Genomic DNA, 5,942 nt, shown 5'->3' with positions numbered 1-5,942 from the left:
TATTTTTTTCTAGTAATAAAGTGAAAAATGAGCAAAGAGGTTAACAGAAATAGATGGTCAAAGTTGCAAGTTCAACATACACCGAACAGAAGCTATAGAAACACAGTATAAACAAAAAGGGGTAGAGTATTGGCTAAATTATCTATTCTTAAGAAAAAGCAAGAAATCTCAGATTAAGAAGTTAAGAATAGATGCCAAATTATTTGTGTGCTTTGTCGCTCAGTCATGTCTGACTCTGTGACCCCCATCAGGACTGTCGCCCACCAGGGTCTTCTGTCCATGGAATTTTCCAGGAAAGACTATTGGAACAGGTTGCCATTTCCTATTCCCAAGGATCTTCCCAACCCAAGGATAGAACCTCTGTCTCTCGCATATCCTGCATTGGCAGACAGATTTTTCACCATTAAGCCACTTGGGAAATCTTGAATTTTTAGGAAATTTACAGTTCCTCATGTCTTCCTCACACTCTGTGCAAGAGGCATCAGATTGGAATCTCTGTTCTATTTTTTAAGTTACTAAAACAGTCATAATTTAATAAGATTATGAGAAAATAAATTTTCAAAATATACATTACAGTGGATCATCTGTTTAAAATTTGCCATACCTGTTACATCTCTTCAGTAAATGATTGCAAAGTTGGTTTACTAGACCTAGAACTTTGAGTTTAATAACTGAGACCAATAGGAAATCTTATCAAATAATTGCTTTTGACATCTAATAACAGTCCTGGAAAATAATTCCATAAAGTTTCTGACTACTTCTTTTTTTCTTCAAACAGATGACTTTCCAAACTGTTACATGGCTTATGGAAATTTCACTCAGGTCATTGAGTTTATTCTCACAGGAGTCTCAGCACGTCCAGACCTCCAGATCCCACTCTTCTTTGTCTTCCTGGTCATCTATGGACTGACCGTGACAGGAAACCTAAGCATCATCACCCTCACCAGCGTAGACTCTCACCTTCAGACCCCCATGTATTTCTTCCTCCAGCACTTGGCTATCATCAATCTTGGCAATTCAGCTGTCATTGCCCCTAAAATGCTGATCAATTTCTTAGTAAAGAAACACACCACCTCCTACTATGAACGTGCCACCCAACTGGGAGGGTTCTTGGTTTTCATTGTAGCTGAGGTGCTCCTGTTAGTTGTGATGGCCTACGACCGCTATGTGGCCATTTGTAACCCCCTGCTCTACATGGTGGTGGTGTCTCAGAGGATCTGTCTTCTGCTAGTTTCCCTCACATACCTCTATAGCTTTTGTACATCAATTGTGACTTCATCATCTGTATTCTCTATGACTTAGTGCTCTTCCAATGTAATCAATCACTTTTACTGTGATACCGTCCCTCTGTTAGCGTTGTCTTGCTCTGATACTTCAGTTCCAGAAGCAGTAATATATATATCTGCATCTACAAATTTGATGTTTTCCATAATTACTGTTGTAGCATCTTATTTCAACATTGTTCTGTCCATTCTAAAGATACGTTCATCAGAAGGAAGGAAAAGAGCCTTCTCCACATGTGCCTCACATATTACAGCAGTTTCAGTCTTCTATGGAACTCTACTTTTTACGTATCTGCAGCCTCAAACTAACCATTCTATGGGTGCTGATAAAATGGCTTCAGTGTTCCATACACTGGTGATTCCCATGCTGAACCCCATGATCTACAGCCTGAGGAACAAGGACATGAAAGCTGCATTGAAGAGATTTATTAGAAATCCATGCTGTTTTTAGAGTCATTCTAGTTTTAAAACTCTGTAGATAAATGAAGATAGGCTGCCATTGGTTGGAGAAAGCTGAGATTAGATGTCTGGTTTATAGGTTCTCAAGTAATCCTGGAAATTAAATAGGATTCTGTTTCTAGGAAATGGTGATTTAAAAAATAAACTGACTCTCCTGGAATTCTCAGATAAATACAGAAATGAAGCATATTCACTAACTTTGCTAAGTGTTCAGTTATCTAGATTGAAAGAAATGTTTCCAGGAGTCAGGAGAGATATGTTAAGAAATAAGTAAACTAGAACAGAGCAATATCTATAAATGAAACAAGCAAGCTGATCTTTCTTATTATTTTGTTTCTTTTTCTTTTTATCCTGGATATGTATGGGTATAGTAGATAACTACATCTTGAAGAATTGTAATTAGAGATGGCTAAAATCCTTTTTACTCTTTCTAGCAAAATTATGCCAGTTATTTTTAAAGTAAAACTCCCTACTCTTTCTTAATATTGTTTGTTTGATAAAATATTTAGTAGGAGTGAATTTATATTCTGAATGTCAACCCAAATATGACTATTTTATTCTATTAATATACTTTATATATTTTGAATTTGTTATAAATGTATATAATGTATACATCAACATAAAAACATAGTCAATGTTCTAATATGCTCTCATTTTATTCATGAGCTTAGTGGATACCATTAAGATTTTCCTTTCTCCTTACTGAGTATAGTCCTCTTTATCATGTTTAATACATGGACTTTATTGTGAGATAATGGACATTCAGTGAACAATCTTTGTCAGAGTTCTTTATACCATTACAAAAACAATTTGTTTTCCAAAAATATTCTGTTGTGTTTTCTGATAGTTTTTGATCAGAGAGCTTACACTAAAATCTGTTCTCCAACTGTGGATGGATAACGGTGACCAGACCATATCACAGACTTATTAAATCAGATCACCAAATAAAGATTACTAAAACCATATTTTAAGATAAGTTGAAAGGAGTTGAGGTTACAAAAATATTCAGAGATAAGATTGTAAAGACTCACATTAACATATAAGCTTTCAAATACAATTCACACTTTATTTTTAATGCAAAATGAAATGGGTTTTATGTTCAAATATCAGAAGTTCATGTTTTGAAAGGATTGAAAAGCAATTGGGGGGAAATGAAATCAGGAAAATAAGGGAACTTTGGATACACTTTATTTTTCATGAAGTGTTGTTGATTTACAATATTATATGTTTTAGATGTAGTTGAACATTACATATGTGAAATAAATAAATAAAACACACTAATGACTATAAAAAAATAGAAATAGATTCATAGGAACAAAGAGCAGACTAGTGGGGAAAGGGAAGAGGAGAGAGATAAGATAGGGGCAGAGGAAGAGGCACAATCCACTGTGTGCAAAATTACTGGAAAATTGGTGAACAGAGGACACATATGTGATGAATGTTTTCAGATATCTGACAATTGGCAGCACAGGACTGTGATGTCAGTAAAGGGTACAGTTAACTGTTCTTCATATGGGGTGATGGTGGGCATGAAGAGAACACAGTATTCAGGTAAAGTTGAAGACACACTCAGACAAGAAGGGCCGAGGTGCCTGGGATATGTGAGTTGGGAACTGGGGTGGAGACACCTAAGCAGACACAGTGACTACCCAGCAGCCTGAATTCTGCTTGAGAGGTCCAGTGACTTCTGAACCATACCTATTAAGATGAGATTCCATAAGTCCAGGTCAAGAACAGCTACCAGGGAGTGAGAAATGGCTGGAGGTCTGGATGATGAAGACTACCACTTCACACAGGATTGAAACACATCACAATTCTGTCAAACTTTAGTGACAAAACTCACTGAATGTCTAGGGCTCTGTGCAACTCAAACCTGAGCCATGCAGGTGGGGGGAAGTTTGAAAACCCCAGACAAAGCTAAAAACGTGCACGAACATTTATATAACCACCCACGAGGCAGAGTTTGACACAAACTTTGTTAATTTCCTGCAAAAATAAGTAACTAAAAGAACAAATAAATTCAGCCCTCTTAAGAAGAATGTAGCAATATTTAAATATTGTCACAGCATGCTATCACAATTTCCAATTTGGCTCCAAAGTTCTCTAACACAGCACAATCCTTGAAGTGATAACAGAGAGTGGTTTCAAGTTTTCCTTCTCCCTTCTCAGTCTTCAGAGTGTTGGTCTGTGTACTTTGAGATGGGACTTTATCAGCTTTATGGCCTCTCCTAACCACTCCATCTCCTGCATCCCAATCTGTTCTGTACATGAGAAGCTGTCAGAGGGGAGAAGATTTTCTGCCCTCCCTGCTGCTCCTGCTGCTGCAAAGGCACTTCAGTTGTGTCCAACTCTATGCGACCCCATAGACAGCAGCCCACCAGGCTCCACCATCCCTTGGATTCCCCAGGCAAGAGTACTGGAGTGGGTTGCCATTGCCTTCTTCATCCCTGCTGCTGCTGCTGCTAAGTCGATTCAGTGGTGTCCAACTCTGTGCAACCCCAAAGACGGCAACCCACCAGGCTCCCCTGTCCCTGGGATTCTCCAGGCAAGAACACTGGAGTGGGTTGCCATTTCCTTCTCCAATGCATGAAAGTGAAAAGTGTAAGTGAAGTCGCTCAGTCATGTCCAACTCTTTGTGACCCCATGGACTGCAGCCTACAACGCTCCTCTGTCCATGGGATTTTCCAGGCAAGAGTACTGGAGTGGGCTGCAATTGCCTTCTCCGTCCCTACTGGTGCATAATTCTGCTTTGTATCACTGCAGGATCTTGAGCCAAAGAACTAAACAGAGACATCAAAATAATACAAACTCTGTGTGTTTATTGGCCATCTGGATGTCTTCTTTGGACAAATCTCTGTTTAGGTCTTCTGCTCATTTTCTTGATTAGATTGTTTGTTTTCCTAATATTGAGCTATATCAGCTTCTTACATATTTCGGAGATTAATACTTTGTCAGTTGTTTCATTTGCAACTATTTTGTCCCATTCTGAGGATTGTCTTTTAATCTCGTTTACTGTTTTCTTTGCTGTGCAAAATCTTTTAAGTTTAATTGGGTTCCATTTGTCTATTTTTGTTTTTATTTCCATTACTCTAGTAGGTGGGTCAAAGAGGACCTTGCTGTAACTTATGTCAAAGAGTGTTCTATATTTCCTTTCAGAATTTTATAGCTTCTGGTCTTACATTTAGTTTTGTTTTGTTTTTTTAATTCACTTTGAGTTTATCTTTGTGTATGGTGGTAGGAACTGTTCTAATTTCATTCTTTTACACATAATTGTCCAATTTTCCCAGCACCACATATTGAAGAAACTATCTTTTCTCCATTGTATATCATTGCTTTCTTTTTCAAAAACGAGATGTCCATAGGTGTGCAGGTTTATCTCTGGACTTTAATATCTTATCCCATTGGTCTATATTTCTGTTTTTGTACCAACCCAAAAAATGGGCAGAAGACCTAAGTAGACAATTCTTCAAAGAAGACCTACAGATGACTAATAAACACGTGAAAAAAAAAGCTTAGCTTTGCTTATTGCTAGAGAAATGTAAATCAAAACCACAATGAGGTATCACCTCACACAGGTCACAATGGTCATCATCAAAACATCTACAAACAATAAATGCTGGAGAGAATGCGGGAGAAAAGGGAATCCTATTGCACTGTTGGTCATAACTTTCCTTCCAAGGAGTAAGCGTCTTTTAATTACATGGCTGCAGTCACCATCTGCAGTGATTTTGGAGCCCAGAAAAATAAAGTCTGACACTGTTTCCCCATCTATTTCCCATGAAGTGATGGGACTGGATGCCATGATCTTCGTTTTCTGAATGTTGAGCTTTAAGCCAACTTTTTCACTCTCCACTTTCACCTTCATCAAGAAGCTTTTTAGTTCCTCTTCACTTTCTTTCATAAGGGTGGTGTCATCTGCATATCAGAGGTTATTGATATTTCTCCCAGCAATTTTGATTCCAGCTTGTGCTTCTTCCAGTCCAGCGTTTCTCATGATGCACTCTTCATATACGTTAAATAAACAGGGTGACAATATACAGCCTTGACGTACTCCTTTTCCTATTTGGAACCAGTCTGTTGTTCCATGTCCAGTTCTAACTGTTGCTTCCTGACCTGCATACAGATTTCTCAAGAGGCAGATCAGGTGGTCTGGTATTCCCATCTCTTTCAGAATTTTCCACAGTTCACTGCAGATGGTGA

General features: G+C 38.1%; 1 pseudogene; it reads left to right on the top strand.

The window, feature by feature from the left end:
* Window positions 1-768: 768 nt before the first annotated feature.
* Window positions 769-1,734, top strand: LOC133261081 (olfactory receptor 8J3-like; annotated as a pseudogene).
* Window positions 1,735-5,942: the final 4,208 nt, after the last annotated feature.

The sequence above is a fragment of the Bos javanicus genome, chromosome 15, assembly GCF_032452875.1.
Source record: "Bos javanicus breed banteng chromosome 15, ARS-OSU_banteng_1.0, whole genome shotgun sequence".
Lineage (NCBI taxonomy): Eukaryota > Metazoa > Chordata > Mammalia > Artiodactyla > Bovidae > Bos > Bos javanicus.
This window is presented reverse-complemented; position numbering and strand designations above follow the sequence as displayed.